This window comes from Dendrobium catenatum, unplaced genomic scaffold (assembly GCF_001605985.2).
Source record: "Dendrobium catenatum unplaced genomic scaffold, ASM160598v2 fragScaff_scaffold_227, whole genome shotgun sequence".
In the NCBI taxonomy this organism is placed as follows: Eukaryota; Viridiplantae; Streptophyta; class Magnoliopsida; order Asparagales; family Orchidaceae; genus Dendrobium; species Dendrobium catenatum.
Genome location: NW_021318689.1, coordinates 89,031 through 107,291, shown reverse-complemented (window position 1 = coordinate 107,291; position 18,261 = coordinate 89,031).

Genomic DNA, 18,261 nt, shown 5'->3' with positions numbered 1-18,261 from the left:
CTACATTAGAGAATGATTTAAAGGCTGCATTGAGATTTGATAAGAATTTGGATTGGTTTGAAATATTAATTAATTTGAGATCTGAATTGACTTGAAGTTAGGGTTGATTTAAAGTTTAGCTTGAGCTGAGATTTGGATAGTTTTAAAGTCTAGGTTTGATTTGAATCTGGGTTGAGTCTTAAATTAAAGTCTAGATGATTAACACCTAAAGAAATGTCAACCATCAGATCAATTAGGTGGTGATCTAGATGGGTCCCTATAACATCATCAAAAAATGTAGTCAACAACATGCCTCCCACTAATCAAACCTTTAAACAAAAATATCATTCAAAGACTGTTGGTGGATAGGTGTTATTGTTGTAATTGGTGCTGAACTGCCCTCTACTACCTCTGGGTCAAGGTCCATATAGTAAAGATTATGGCAGTAAATAATGTGAAGGATGTAGAAGGAGATATTTGAATAGAAAATTTGGAGATGATCTAGGGTGCAATGAACTAGAAGTTGTATTTAGATTCAAGGATAATGGTAATTATGTGACCCAAGGTAAGATTTCACTTTTATATCTAGTATCTCTAATGCAGTTAAGATTCCTAAGATATCGAATAATTAAATTAACTACTTTGAAATTAATTTTAGCCATTATGAAGTAGGTGGTTAGGGATAGAAGAGGTGCCATATAGATTCTAAGCGAACCATAAGAGGATTTTGGAATTAGAGAGTTATGAAGGATATGATGAATAATTCTAGTATCTTGCACTAAGGTATTAACATGAGGAATGTAGTATCTAACAATTGATTCCCTAAGGGTAGTGTTAACAAGGGTCCAGTCATAGTCAGTCTTGGACACTACAAGGTGAACTTTTCTCCAGTTTTAGAAAGGTGGAGGTATACATGAAAGTCTTTCTACGTGATTTCAACATGCCTCTTATTAACATAAGATTGGAGGGTTGTACCCACACTGTTAATTCAAAGGCTTGAAAAAAATTTGAAAAGGGGTTTATAATTGAAATTGTAGGCAAGAGTGAGAATGAATATAAGAGTGTTGAGGGTGAAAAGATTGAGTACCATGAAGTTTTGAACTTCTTAATTTATTATTTTGGTTGGTGGGATCATGAACATTTTTTAATGATGGTATACCTCTTCATCTGCTGCTTTGATGAAGCCAAGATCCACCAATCATAGGGAGGAATATCTGATGAAAGCTCGTGATTGCTTTCTAAATGCCATTTTAAGGAGTAAGCTCTTAAAGAGTAGGGAATAGATTTTAAAAGGATTGAGTTAAGAAAAAATCTTTTTTACCTCCCTTTAAATAGAAATTTGCCATATCATATAATATGATAGGATATCGTACAATATGATAGGATATCATACAGTATGATTGAGTGTATTCAATTCATCCAGTCTAACCTATCAGAAAAGGTGGTATTTTCATATATTATAATCAGAATCATACTAAATGATTAAAGTGAAGAAGATCCTCCTGAGGAGTCATCTTGGACTAGATCATCCTATTTAAATAATTATTCATACAGTATGATATAATATGAAATATCAAATTGGTCAAATTCAATTCATCCAATTCATAGTTTCATGTGTATCGTACAGTAGAAAATAGGTGTTCATTTAGTATGAATGCTAATAATTGATACATCAGAACTGTTGGATGTGTTATGTATAGTGATGCAATACTTTTTGCATATCATACAACATGATGAGGTATTGTATAGTTTGTTGTGATCAATTTTTAAGTGGTGAATGTTGATAAAAAAACTTTATAAGAAGAAGAGATATATAAAAGCCACACATAAAAGAGGACACAAATATAAAAACAAAATACAAACAATCATAAAGTAAATTCAAGAGAGAACATACAAAAAATGTTAATTTCCAAATCATCTTGATTCAAGCATGAATATTTATAACACATAGTCTAGTCCACAAGGTACTAAAAGCTTCAAATGCTAAGGGTTTTGTAAAGATATATATCAATTAATTTATAGTCGCTACATGTTGTATCTCTATATCTCATTTGGTTACATGATCACTAATGAAATGGTGCCTAATGTCTATTTTTTTTGTCCTGGAATATTGGATTGGATTCTACAACATGCAAATGGCACTGGTGTTATCACATATGACAGGAGTGGAGCCTACTGGCAATCCAAAATCTTGGATTTATTTCTTTAACAATTAGAATTTTACAACACATCTCCATAAAACTATTTATTATGCTTCAATAGTATATTGGGCTACATAATTTTATTTTCTACAAGTCTAGGAGACTAAATATTATCATTTGAATTGGTATATTCCAGAAGTACTTTTCCTATAAACTCTACAACATGTAACGTCTTAATCAAAATCTTCTATAATTTTGAAGAGATGTTATGTCTAGGATACAAAATTCTTAAGTTTTAAATTCCTAAAGATATCTAAAAATTATCTTAACTACATTCAGATCATATTCTCTTGGATCAGCTTGAAATATAGCACAAATATATACATTAAATATTATATCAAGTTTATTGGCAGTCAATTAGATAAGTGAACGAATTATCTATCTATATTTTTCTTTTCAACTAATTTTCCATTTGGGTCCTTATCTAACTGAATAGTGGACCTCATGGGGGTATTTTTTTCCTTTGCGTTATCCATTTCAAATTTCTTAAGGATATTCATGATATATTTTGACTAACTAAGGAAGGTTTCATCATCCCTCTACTTTACACTTAATCCAAGAAAATAGTTAAGCTCTGCCAACATGCTCGTTTCAAACTCTTCACTCATTATATTTAAAAGTTTATTACAAAGATTTTTATTTGTAGGTCCAAACTATACATCAACAACATAAATTCTAACAATTAGTATGTTTTCTCTTTCTTTCTTTAGTAATAGGGTGGTGTCTACACTACACATAAAAAATCTTTATCAAAAAGAAAAGTGCTCAACCTTTCATACCAAGCTCTTAGTGCCTTCTTTAACCCATATAATGTTTTATTTAGTTAAGAAAATGATTAGGAAATTTAATGTTTTCAAAATCTGGGGGGGGGGGTTGCTCAACATACATGCCCTCTTTAATTACCTCATTTAGGAAGGAACTTTTAACATTCGTTTGATATAGTTAGATTCCTATAAATCAAGCAAAGGATGATAGCACTATAATGGCTTTTAGTCCTGCTACAAGGGCAAAGGTTTCTTCAAAGTCAAGCCCTTTAATTTAATTGTACCCCTTAGCTACTAATTTAGCCTTATTTCTAATTATCGTGCAAAAGTCATTCATTTGATTTTAAAAAATCCATTTGGTTCCTACCACACTCTTGTCTTTAGCTCTACTAACCAACTCCCAAATATCATTCCTAACAAATTGATTTAACTCTTCTTATATAGCTAAGATCCAAAATTCATCAAATAGAGCTTGATCTATGTTTGAGTGTTTTATCATAGAGATAAAGGATGAGTAGCTAACCTCTTTTTTAAGTTCATGCCAGGTTCTAACCTTCATAGGGGTCTTCTAGGATTAATTCTTTAGGATGATTAAATGAGTATCACCATTCTCTAGGTAGGAGTTCTTGAGGTTTTACTCTATCTCCTAGGTGAATTGCTTCTACTCCTTTGATGACCTCTACTTATTCTTATAATGGTCTAGATTCAAAGGCCCAATTTGATTAATCAAACACCACATGTGTAGAGTATTCTACTACCAAGGTCCTCTCATTCAATATTCTATACGCCTTCCCTATAGATGAATAACCTAAGAAGACTCCATCAGATTTGGGAACAAATTTTTCTAACGATGATTTTACATTCATTAGGATAACACATCTACACCCAATGACATGTAAGTGAGAAAGGATGGGTGACATAAACTTAAGGACTTCAAATTTTGATCTAACATTCACCCTATTTAGAATATAACAATCATTATTTATTTCTTCTGCCCATAAGTATCTAGGGAAAGAATATTCAGCTAGCATGACCCTAACACCTTCTACAAAAGTTATATTATTTCTTTTTGCTATTCCATTTTACTTAGGAGTCTTAAGGGAAAAAAAGTTATATTCTATCCCAATCTCTCGATAAAAAGATTCAAATTTCTCATTTTCAAATTCTAAACCATGATCACTTTGAATGGTTGATATTTCCATATCTTAATTTTCATTGTATCAAGGTGGAGAAGGTTCTAAACTCCTCAAACAATTAAATTTTTTATGCTAGGAATTTAAGGTGAGTGAATCTAGACTAGTTATTTTTATGGACGGAAACACATAAAAGGGCCTATGCATTAATTTAAATAAAAATTATAAGAATGGACCTTGAGCTCATCACTGCTCAGAAGAGATATAAAATAAATCAAAATAAAACTTAGGATCTTAAGTTTCTGCAAGATAAGTAAAAAAAACTTATATATAATCTCAGGTAGCAACCAACCAACACCACAGTCCACCATTTCTAGTAACAGAGAGTCTGCTTTTCTAGTGAGAGAATATGTTTATCAAATTTCTATCTTCATAAGATAAACAAGAATATTAGATTTAAATATACTTGGGCTTCTTATTTTGCATCATTGGCTATTGTTCAAAAATCTAGGGACATGAATATACTTTGAAGCTATTATAATATTCTTAACATCAAGTTTAAAACGACATTAAAACCTTTATTCTACTGGAGTAAAGCCAAGTTAAAAGATCTTAATCAATTGAAGGGATCTTTTAAGAAGGAAATTTTAGAGTTGCAATTGGAGGAAGCAAATGGTGGAGGACTCTTTAACGTGAAATTCTTGTTCTTAAAACAAAGGTGAATGAGCTTAATAGCATTCTTTCTTGGTTAAATATGTGGTGGAGACTAAAAGTATGAATAGATTATTAGACCTAACGCAATTATCCCAAGGCTAACCAAGAGGGGGGTGAATTGATAACTTTAAAAATTCCTCTTAAATAAAAAACCATTTTAAATTTTTTTTTTCACAATTAAAGTTTTAATTAAAATAAAACATTTCAACAACTTAAATAGAAACGTGAAAAAAAAAAATTAAAATTGCTGAAAAAGCAAAGAACACAAAAATTTATAGTGGATCGGTCAAACAAGACCTACATTCACTCCCTGAAGACTCCCTCATCAGGTATTGCACTATTACCAAAGTGACTCTCCTTTTGCTCCCACATCAAAGTAGAGAAGACTTTACAATTACCCTCTCTTCTACCAATTCTCGATGCAGCAGAGTACCATCATCCTTTCACACGCTCTAAGTGTTAGTAGAGTACCATCATCTTTTCACACTCTCTAAGTGTTGGTAGAGAACCGGTGTCCTTTCACACCCTCCTGGTGTCAGTAGAGAACCGTCATCCTTTCACACCCTCCTAGTATTGTTAAAGAATTAGCATCCTTTCACACCCTCCTAGTGTTGCCAGAGAACTAGTTATTCTTCAAAGATCTTCCCTTGAGTTTCTTTAAAGAAATAAGGAAGAGATTTGCTACAAAAACAAAAGAGATTCTCACCTTTGAGTAATTACGTTAGGTCTCGTTGGAATTATCTCTCAAACACTCTCAAAAGAGATTCTCAATTTGTTAGAATTATCTCTCAAACACTCTTCTAATTCACTCTCACACTTTTTCTCTCAAGAAAAATGAAGATAGATTTGTCCAAAGTCAGTTTATAGGACCTTATATATGAAAAGCACAAAAAATCATCTAGATAACTTAAAATTTCAATTTAGACCATCCATGATCGTATAGTATGATCGATGATCATACATAGAAATAGTTTGAAGTTTGCTTGTACGATCCTGTACAAAACATTTATGTGCATGCACATCATACATTACGAACCATATATCATCCAGTATGATTAGTACAATAATTTTTATTATTCGTATGGACAAAAATGTTCGCATCAATTTCATACTATGAACATCATCTATACAAACTCAAGATAATCCTGGATGAACAACTCAAAAATTTTACCTGTTCATATGCAAAAAAAAGTTTGCATCAATTTCACTCTGGACGACATCTATACAAATTCAAGATCATCCCAGATGAATAGTTGAAAAAATTTACCTATTCGTATGGAAAAAAGAGTTTGCATCAAGTTAATACTCTGGATGTCATTTGTACAAAGGCAACTTTGTATAGTATGAATAGTACTTAGAAATTTTTTTTTTATCCATGATTTGATTATTTGTATCTGGAGGAAGGTTCAAGCTAGATCATCCCATACGATCAATGATCATACAATACGATTAGTTTAAAAATTATAAGTTTTTACGCTCCCTCAGTGTGTGCATGCACGGTTACCTAATAATAATCACACTCTCTTAGACTCAAGAAAAGAAAAAATGTACAAACTTCATATACAATTAATCCTAGTCTAATTTGTCTTGAAGTCTTAAACCATCTGAAGTTTGATTTCTCTGAAATATTAGAACACACAAATAATAAAAGCAATATCTTCAGTATATGTTAGGAGAAATAATAAATAAACAATAGTTTTTGAAATCATTAAAAATACACATAATATGAAAACATAGTTATGAAAACTAAGTTGCAACAATCTCCACCTTTTTTGTGATGGCAAAAATAATTATTGTTTGAGTTGACATAAAAAAAATTTATCCTTTGCTCCCCATAAATGAATAACCTATTTAAATCAAAGGATTCCAATGAAGATTAAAAACAACAAACCCCAAAAACAATTCGATTAAAAAATACTAACATGAATGAACATTCAAACATTTAACACATATAACACATGCATTCAAAAAATACACATAACAAACAATACACACATCAAACAATAATCATCAATCAAATAATATTATTATTCCCCTTTTTACAACAATAAAATGGGAAGTACTACTTGAAATGAAATATTTCAATAGATAAACCAAAAGAGTTGAACTAAAAAATGGTTTTAAATTAATTACAAATACAATATTAATTTCATAATACTAAAAAGAAAAATTTCAAAAGTTTTAAATTAAAAAACAACTAAGATAATAAAATTCAACCATATTCATTGTTCATTATAGACAATTTTAAATAAAAATGATTTTTGCAAAAAATGATGAAATGAAATTAGTTAACTTTGAATTCAATATGATATATGATTGTCAATTAGATAGATTTAGATTAGAAATTAAATGATAGTGGAATGAACACAATAAAAAATTTCAATTTGATGACATTACGCATCTTTTCAAATATTTGTGGCATAGTTTGTGCATTTTTTTCTATTTGAACTAATTTTGTACCTTTTTTCACTTTGTGAACCTTTGCACATCTTTTATAAAAATTTTGCACATATTGTGCATTAATTTTGATTTTACTCTTTGGGTATTTTCAATATCAGTAATCTAAATTCAAATTTTGCTAATAAAAAAATAAAACATATTGAAAAATAAACAAATAATAATAAGACATCAATCTTGCAACAATTATATTTTAGATAAGTTTATATAAAGAACATAAAATTGATCTTCTTATCTAAATCTAGTTACAATTTTAATTTAAAATTTTGAAATATTATCTTTTATAAAGAAACTAATTTGTATAGCAAAATAATTTATAGCCCAATTCAACGATCAATTTCAAAAGATTTTTCATATTAGAAATACAAACGATTCAAGAAGGAAGAAATAATATATGTCACCATAACATGGCATTTTTCATTGATATCATAATGATCACATACATTCATTTTAATGATATCACTCATAACAACACTATTCATCATTACATAAAAACTAAATAACATACAGAATCGTAACACTCATAGATGAAAAAATAATATAACATCAATCACAAAAGCTCAGTAGAAAGAACAATAATGAGGTTCACCTAGAATTTGAAGGGGACCTGATCTAGAGGCGAAGGCTGATTGAATACAAAAAAATAGCTATTCAACATTACTACATTTGTATTGACCGTGTCTAATTAACCATAAATCCAACCTGTCCTCCTGATATCTTACATCCTTTTGACTTAGGTGAGTCTCAATTCGATCAAAGCATTGATCAAAATGAGTCTCAAAATCATCAAACCATTGAGCCATTTCTTGAAACTAATTTTTGTCAAGTCCAGGTGCAGGTGCAGGAACTTCCCCTTCTCCCTCAGAATCATCGTAGAACTCTAATCTCTCCCAATTAGTGATCGAAAAGAAGCATCAGTAAAGTAAATTGGTAGTTCAGTGGAAGGATCATGATGAATTAGATTGTACTTTTTATGAAGAATGTAGGAAACAAGATGTCCTAAAGCCACATTATTCTTCCTCTTATAGTGTGGAAATCCAAATTCAGAAAGATTATATAGGTAGTCGATAATGAGTTAGGCTTCATAATTGGGCTTTTTAGTCATGATCAGATAGGTGACTATGGACAAAAGTGGAGTCATATTCACTTGATCACTAACTTTAGGAATAAACAAAGTTCTTAAAACATGCTGGATGATCCAGGCATTTTGATTCAAAGTGTAAACTCGAGGCAAATGACTAACACTGAAGACACCTCTAAGAACTTTAATAATTTCAAACCAGTCAAAGTCAGCTCTAGAGGTCAAAGTGTGGGATCAAATTCCTTGGATTCTTAGATGAAGAAAGTTGCCTAAGTTTTCCTTGGTTATTTCTATATGTTAATTTTGGACATATGAACTTATCCTAGAGTGTTCCTCACTGACTCTCTTGTTGGCCAAAAAATATTGAAAAGTTTCTTTGTGGTAAGCATAAATGAGTTTGTGAATGAAAGATAGTTGAGTAGAGGAAAATAAAGGCATTACAAATAAGTGAAGATCATCTTGAATTAAAATTCTAAAAGGGGTGAACTTGGTAGCAACATACCTAAAATAGGCATCCTCATACCTTTTAGATAGGAAGTTAGAATCTACAGCACTTCCAGAAGAAGAACCCTTAGAACCATGTGGATATTTGTTGGAACTGGCCATTTCCTAAATGAGGGCTCTAGAGGGTTTTGAACGGAACATGCAAGTGAATGAAAACAATTTCAAAACCCTTCTATTTAGAGAAAAATGAATAATTATACATTATGAAATATGGATCGTATGTATTATTGTAAAATTGTGCGGGATAAAAATAATTTCATACGTACAAACAGAAATGGCCAAAGTTGAAATGGCATTTCGTAAAATGCCATTTCGGAGGCATCCTTTCATATAGGCTTTTTGAGTACTCGATCGTACAGACAAATAGGTGTTCATTCGAGATGATCCAAATATTATAGAACATTTTAAAGATGGTTAGGTTTGTCCACCATAGAAACTGACTTCTGGATCGTACAAATTAAAATGATTTCATAGGTACTTTCAATAATAAATAAGTAAACCTAACTGTTAAAATCACACCCACGCGTATAGATGAATCAATACAAATTGTATTATAAGATGAAGTCATTGTACAATACAAAATCTATGAAAATTTAAGTTTTGCTTGCTCAACTCCAAGAACTCATGTATACGTAACAAAATTCGTACATGATGAAAAAATATTTATATAGTACGAATAACACACTTAGAGAATAATACATGAAAATCAAAAAAACTTTTTAAAATCAGTTATTTCAATCAAGTGACATGCTTCCAGTCTAAAAATACATAAAATAAAAATGAAACAAAAATGAACACGCATAAAAAAATAAAAAATAAACAAATAGAAATAAAATTAAACATACAAAGATAAAAAACATATCATGTTTGTAAAAAATTTAATTTGAACATTAAGATCAATCACACGTAACCACATTCTTAAGGTGCTAAATGTGTTAAAGGCTAGTGGTTTTGTAAAAATATATACAAGTTTATTTTTTGTAGAAATATGATTCAATTCAATTTCTCCTTTAGCTGCATGATCTCTAATGAAGTGATGTATTATATCTATATGCTTGGTTCTAGAATGTTGAAAAGGATTCTTTCAAATATAAATGGCACTAGTTTTATCACAAAAAGTAGGAATTGTGCCAATAGAAAATCTTAAGTCAATCAATTATTATTTCAACTAAAGAACTTGTGCCACGTAAGTACCTAAGGCAATATATTCTGCTGCAATAGTAGATAGGGCTACTAAATTTTATTTCCTAGCAGACCCAAAATACTAAAGAGTTTCCTATGAATTGACAAGTTCTAAATGTACTTTTCTAATCAACACTACAACCTTCAAAAATTGAAACTGAATATCCAATTATTTTAAAAGAGGAGTTAAGCTTAGGATTACAAATCCCTAAGTTTTAAGTTCCCAAAAGATATCTCAAAATTCCTTTTACTGCTATCAAATGTGATTCTTTTGGATTAGATTGAAATCTAGCATACAAATAAACATTAAAAATATATCTTCTCTGCTAGCAGTTAAGTAAAGCAATGATCTACTAATCCTTCTAAATTTCTTTTGATCAATAGATTTTCCCTTAGGTTCCTTATCTGACTGCATTGAGGAACTTATTAGTGCAGTTACTAGTTTAGCATTATCCATTTCAGATTTCTTGAGGATGTCCTTAATATATTTTGACTAACTAAGAAAAGTTCCATACTCTTTTTACTTAATGCTAAAACTAAGAAAATAAATCAGATCTCTAATTAAACTCATCTCAAAATTACTACTCATTATTTTTGAAAAATCATCACAAAGATTTTTATTTATAGATCCAAAAATGATGTCATCAATATATATTTAAACAATGAGTATATCATCTCCTAACTTCTTCAAAAAAAGAGTGATGTCCACACTTCCTTTCATAAAATATCTCTCTAATAGGAAAGTGCTTAACCTCTCATACCAAGTCCTAGGTGCCTGTTTAAGTCCGGACAATACCTTTTTCAGTTTAAATACATTATTATGGAATTTAAGATATTCAAAAACCTTGAGGTTGCTTAATATAAACATCCTCTTATATCACTCCATTCAAAAAGGCACTTTTGATATCCATTCAAAACAATTTAAAACCTTTAAAATAGGTAAAGTATAATAAAACCCTAATTGCTTCAAGTCTTAAAACAGGGGCAAAAGTCTCTTTAAAATCAATCCCTTCTATTTGATTATATTCCTTAGCTACCAATACGGCCTTATTTGTAATCAAAACTCCTGAATCACTCATTTTATTTTTGAACACTCACTTTGTTTTAACAAAACATTGATTTATAGGCCTTTTAGTTAATTCCCAAACATCATTTCTTATAAATTGATTTAACTCTTTTTGTATGGCCAAAATCCAAAATTCATCCAAAAGTGCTTGATTTATATTTGTGGGTTCAAGTATTGAAATAAAAGTAGAATGATTCACCACTTTACTAAGTCCATTCCTAAAACTAACACCCTCACTAAGTTCACCTAAAATCAATTCCTTATGGTGATTCTTAAAAAATTTTAATTCTCTAGGCAATGGGTTTTCTATTTCCATATTCCTTTCAAAATTAAATCTTTTATATTTCTTATGAGTTATTTTTATATGATCGTCTTCCTACTTTGGCTCTTCCAAAATGTAAAACTCACCAATCACAACATCTGTGGTCTCCTCAACTACCAAAGTCCTCTTGTTAAAAACTTTATATGATTTTCCAATATTAGAGTATCCAAGAAAAATTCTTTTATCAGATTTTGGATCAAACTTTCCTAAAGGAGTTTTTCCATTATTATGAATGAACACCTTACATCCAAAAATATTCAAATGTGACAAATTTAGTGTTCTACCCTTAAGAAGCTTATAGGGTGTCTTATTCAATTTGGATCTAATATTCACCTATTCAGAACATAACAAGTTGTACTAACTGCTTCAACTCAAAAATATTTTGAAAGTGAGTATTCTACTAATATAACTCTAGCAACTTCAATTAATATTATATTCTTTCTCTCTATTACCCAATTCTACTAAGCAATATTAGGTGCTGAAAAATTATGATGAATTCCTTTCTTCTTACAAAAATCTTTAAATTTTTTATGTTCAAATTCACCTCTATGATCACTTTGAATTAATAAAATCTAGCATCCTAATTTTCTCTGAATCCAAGGGAAAAAATTTCTAAACATCTCAAATTATTCACTCTTATGAAATATAAATTTAATAAGTGAATATAGTAAAATCATCAACAATCGTAAATCCATATACATTAGCTCTTAGATTTACAGTGCTAACCAATCTAAAAAGATAAATGTGAATAATTTCTAATGGTTTTCTAGTTCTAAGATCCTTAATAAAATGAAAGGAGAACTTCACCTATTTTCCTAGTTGACATGCATCACATAGGTAATCCTTTGTAAAGTCTAGTTTTGATATTCCTCTAAACAGTTCTTTTTAGTTAATTTTCCTAAGATTTTTTAGACTAACATAACAAAGCCTCCTATGTCATAACCACGATTCATCAGAAACTATTTTTAGATAATAATTATTAGGAAATTTAATACAATTCAAATCTAACATGTACTCATTATTTACCCTAGTTTCATATTATTCATAATTTCCATTTTGGCTTAATATACAGCTAGTGGGAAAACATTTAACACTATAACCCTTATCACACAGCTGAATAATACTCAACAAATTATGCCTTAAGCCTTCTATAAGCAAAAAATTCTCAATGAAAAATTATTCAAGTTCTAAATCATACTTGTGCCTACTACTTTCCTAGTGGTATTATCTCCCGGTGTAACCTCACCACCATTTGTGGCTTCTAGTGATATAAATTGAATAGTATCTCCAGTCATATGCTTCAAACAACCACTATCCATGTACCAAATGCTCTCACGAGGTCTTGTATGAGAGTGTTTCTATAAGATAATCAAACGTCTTAAGATCCAAAATAAGTTTGGGTTCTCTTTTTGGCAAAATTAAACTAGATGCATGTATAATATGACTTATTTTATGCATCTTAGCTCTCCACACTAAATGAGTTTTATTATGAATAGTACAAGTGTGTAAGATATTCCCTAATAATCCACATGAAAAACATTTCACTCTAGGAAAGGATTTTTTAATTTATATGAGTAAAATTGTATTTTCTTAGGTTTTAAAACTGTCTTTTTATGAGGATTAACAAATTATTCAGATATAGGTGGAATCCTATTTTTCTCAAGTGCTTTAGATTGATCTTTAAAAATGAGTTTACACTTTCTAACATAGCATTATCAACTTTTAAATAATGCCCTCTATTATTAGATTCATCTATTAAAATTTTAAAATCCTTTAAATATTCATTGTGAGATGATTTTAATTATTCATGAGGTTTGTTCAATTCATCATATTCATCCAATAGTTTCATGTGGTTGTTATTAATCAGTGCGTGATCTTTTCTATGGATTTCATGCTCTTTTTGTAATTCATGAAAATCCAAATTCAACCTAGCATGCATCTTTTTAAGTTTTCTATATGTCGTATGAATTTTTTAAAAAACATCAAATAACTCATCATAGGTTAAGTCACATATCTCTTCTTAATCTAATTGATCAAGCTTGTCAGCCGATAAGCACAAATTTATGACTTTTTCCTCTTCCTTTATTTCTGAATAGTCTGAAGCTGAATTCACCCAAAAAACTCTCTGCAATCTCATCTTTCCCTTTCTCACATTTATTTTCTCTTCAATCTTCTCCTTTGTAGGAATGGCTTTAAGATTAGGGAACTTAGCTTTTTCCCACTACGGACGTCTCGTTTGCTTCCTCTTTAGAAAACTCCTCAATAGCATTGTCATCAAACAAATATTGTCTTAATCCTCAAGTTAAGATTGATCACTTTTTGAATCATCCACTTTCAATACTATACTATTCTCCTTTTACTTCTCTCCTACATCAATCTATCTTTGAGTCACTTCTTTCTCATAAGCAATTAGTGATCTAAGAAGATTATTAATAGAATAAATAGTTAAATCCTTAGACTCTATAATAACAGTTATTTTCACATCATAAGAAGTAGGCAAAAAATGAAGTATTTTATTCACTTTCTCTGCATTCATTAATTTCCTACCTAAAGCATGCAAGGAGGTGACTGTTCGAGTAAAATATGTGTACATGTCAGTGATCAATTCATTTTGTTTCATGCAAAACTATTCATAATCATGCAATAAAATATTTAATTTAGATTATTTCACTTCATTGGTCCCTTCATATGTGATATAAAGTCTATCCTAAGTTTCTTTTTCACTCTTATAGGTATAAACACGTATGTAGTTTTTAGATTTAACTCCATAGAAAAAATTGTTCAAATTTTTGCATTTAACTGAGCTAAGTCTCATTCTTCTATAGTCTAGTCAGCAAATAGCTTTTTAGTTCTAATGTTATCTACAAGTCTAGTATCCTAGTGTATCCTTCCTATACTAAAATTCATATATGATAATCAAGCGATTGAAGAAAAGTAGACATTCATGTTATCCAATAATTAAAAGGGTTATTATCAAACAATGGGAGTCTAGTGATCGAATACCCTTCAGGTGTGTTCCGATTTCCAAAAGTTTCCATAATCAATTTTAAAAAATAATCTAAACTTTAAATTTTTAAGTAAGCTCTAATATTATTTGAAAGTTCGTATAGGTTTTTAGACCTAACATAATTGTCCCAAGGCTAATCAAGAGGGGGTGAATTGGTAATTTAAAATTTTCCTTTTGAATAAAAAACCATTTTATAATTATTTTTCATAATTAAAGTTTTAATTAAAATAGAATTTTTAACCACTTAAATAAAAATGTGCATAAAAATTAAAATTTCAAAAAAAGTAAAGAACATAGAAATTTATATTGGTTTGGTCCAACAAGACCTACGTACACTCCCTAAAGACTTCATCTTCAGGTATTGCACTATTACCAAAGTGACTCTCCTTTTACTCCTATAGTAAGGCAGAGAAGCCTTTATAATTACCCTCTCTTCCACAAATTCCTAGAGTGGCAGAGTACTGTTATTCTTTCACACCTTCAAAGTATTAATAGAGTACAATCATCCTTTCACACTCTCTAAGTGTTGGCAGAGAACAAACATCCTTTCACACCCTCCTAGTGTTAGTAGAGAACTATCATTCTTTCACACCCTCCTGGTATTGGTAGAGAACCGACATCCTTTCACACACTCCTGGTGTAGGCAGAGATCCAGATCTTCTTCAAAGATCTTCCCTCGAGCATCTTCGAGTAAGTAAGGAAGAGATTTACTACAAACACAAATAGATTCTCACCTTTGAGTAACTTTTTGAACACTTCACACTCTCAATTTTTAAGAATTCACTCTCAAACACTCTCCCAAATCACTCTCACACTTTTTCTCTCAACAAAAATGAATATATATTCATCCAAACATAGTTAATAGGACCTTATATATGAAAGGCAAAAAAACCTATCCAAAAAACTAAAAATTTCAATTTGGCCCTCCATGATCGTATAGTACATTCGACGACCATACATATGAACAGTTAAAAGATTGCTCGTATGATCATGTATGAAATAATTTTATACATGCACATCATACAATACAAACCATATATCATCTAGTAAGATTAGTTCAACAAAATTTTCTATTCGTATGGATGAAAATATTCACATCAATTTCATACTCTTAACGTCGTCTATACGAACTAAAGATCATCCTGAATGAACAGTTAAAAAAATTTTACCTGATCATATGGACATAAAATTTTGCATTAATTTCGTGCTTTGGACATCTTCTATACAAATTTTAGATCATCTTGGACGAACAGTTTAAGAAATTTACCTGTTCATTTGGATAAAAACGTTTGCATAAATTTTGTACTCCGTACATTATCTTTATAAAGGAAACTTCATACAGTATGAACAATACTTAGAAAATTTTTCATCCATGATTTGATTATCTATATATAGAGAAATATCTAGGCCAGATCATCTCGTAGGATCAATAATCATATAATATAATTATTTTTTAAATTATAAGTTTTTACACTCTCTCATTATGTGTGTGTACGGTTACCCGATTACAATCATTCTCTCTCAGACTCAAGAAAAAAAAAATTACAGAGTTAAGATACTATTAATCTTAGTCTAATATATCTTTAAGTCTTCAACTATCTAAAGTATGATTTCCCTAAAATGTCAGTACACAAACTATAAAAGTAATATATCCAATTTATGTTAGGAGAAATAGTAATTAAACAATAATATTTGGAATCATCAAAAATATACATAATATGAAAACATAGTTATGAAAACTATGTTGCAATAGAGACAACGGGCAAAGGTTAAATGGATCAAAGATATGGATATGAATTCAAAAATTTTTCATTCCTATGCAAGTGCTAGGAGGAATGCTTATTGTATTTATAAGATTAAGTATGATAATTGAGTGAAAGTGGATGACCAAGCTCAGATTTAAAATATTTTCTTCAACTTCCTCAAAAACAGGTAGGAAGCTAGAGTTTGTTCATTGAATGGTTGGCCTTCTCTTAGGTGTGTATTAAATGATGTTGAAAAAAGACTATTGGAGGTCAAACTATCTATGCATGAAGTTATATAAGCTATTAATTAACTTGGTATTGGTTTTTCACCTAGAGTTGATGGGATTACACACTCATTTTTCAAGGCTTATTGGTCCATCATCAATTTGGATGTTTGGAATGCTATAAAGTAATTTTTTTTCTACTGGAATAATTAGTTCTAATTTGAAAGATACTTTGATTGTGCTTATTCCAAAGTCAGATAATCTTTTGGTTCCCTCAAGTTTTAGGCCAATAAGTTTATGCAAAACTATCTATAAATTGGTGGCTAAAATTCCCCTTAATAGATTTATATCTATATTTCCAAAGCTTATTTTGGATAATCAAGCAGCTTATTTAAAAGGTCGTTCTCTATCTAAGCATGTTTTGATTCCTTAAGAAGATTTTCATAAATTTAAACATTCTAAAACTTTTAAAGGTTTGGTTTCATTCAAAATTGATATAGAACAAGACTATGATAGTATGGCATGGAGAACTCTGGAGCAGGTTTTGAGCTATTTTGGCTTTTCATTGAAATTTTCTAAACTTATTATGGACTGTGTGGAGAATCCCAAATTTTCTATCTTAATTAATGATATTTCTTCAAGTTGGATCAATGCTAGAAACATTATTTTTAAGGTTGTCTCTTATCTCCATTTCCTTTTAATTTATGATCTTAATTTTTATCAAATGCTTTAATACAAGGAGGTGTTGAGATTGGAATAAAAATTCATCTAAATGCTCCTAGGATATCTCATTTTCTTTATGCAGATGATATATTGATTTTTTTATGAAGCTAATATGAAGGTGTTTAATAAGATTAGAGATATTCTATTGAACTTTTGTAGTTTGTCGAGCCAGATGGTTAATTATCATAAATTTATTATTCTCTTTTGTAAATCTATTAAATAAAGGAGGAGGAAAAGAAATGATCTGTTGATGGGGTTTAAAATTGTTAAAGAGAAGAATTACTTGGGTGTGAAGATTTCTTTTAGAAGACATGTGACTGTGGATTTCCAATTTATTTTGGATAAAGTCATTAAAAAGCTTAATGCTTCGAAAATTAAATGTATTTCATTTTCTAGGAAATTTACTCTTATGAAGTCAATTATTCTCTCGATCCCTATTTTTCAATTCGCTCATTCTCTTATTCCTATTGGTCTTTGGGTTGAAAATGATAAGGTTTGTAGAGAGTTCATTTGGCATAAGAATGATAGGAAGATGGGCCATCATTATGTGAGCTGGGAAGTTCTGTGCACTGATGTAGGAGGTCGTGACCTTCATTCTTGTGTTAGCAAGATGAGAGCATTAGGGGAGAAACTAGCATGGAAATTCCTTAATGATGCTTATTCATTATTGTATAAAACTATGAATTCCAAATATGGTTCAGCTTGCTAGAGTACTAATGTGAAGTAGAATTCTTTGAGTGATTGGAAGATTATTTTGAGTGGTGCAAAAGCCCTACAACCTATTGTTAGGTGGAAGATCTCAATAGAAAAATCATTTAATATTGTTAATGTGGGTATTAGATAAAAGTCTTAATAAGTGGCCTATTAAAACTCCTGTTAATGGGAGAAACTTTTCAAATCCATCGCTCCCAATTTTTCATCTGCCTCTCCTACAAGAAGCCGAAGCATGGCGACGGAAGTCCGTCGGACGTTAGTGGACTCCGTGACTCAAGATTGATCAATAATTCTGAACAAAACCTCAACTGATAAATCGAATGGAAGGTTTCCAATGGATGTAAAGGAAGCACGAAGAAGAAGATCAAAAGGAATGTTAGTAATAAACAAAAATGCTTGTAATATGTATAATATTATCACTCATGTTGAAGGCAAGGGAAAGAAT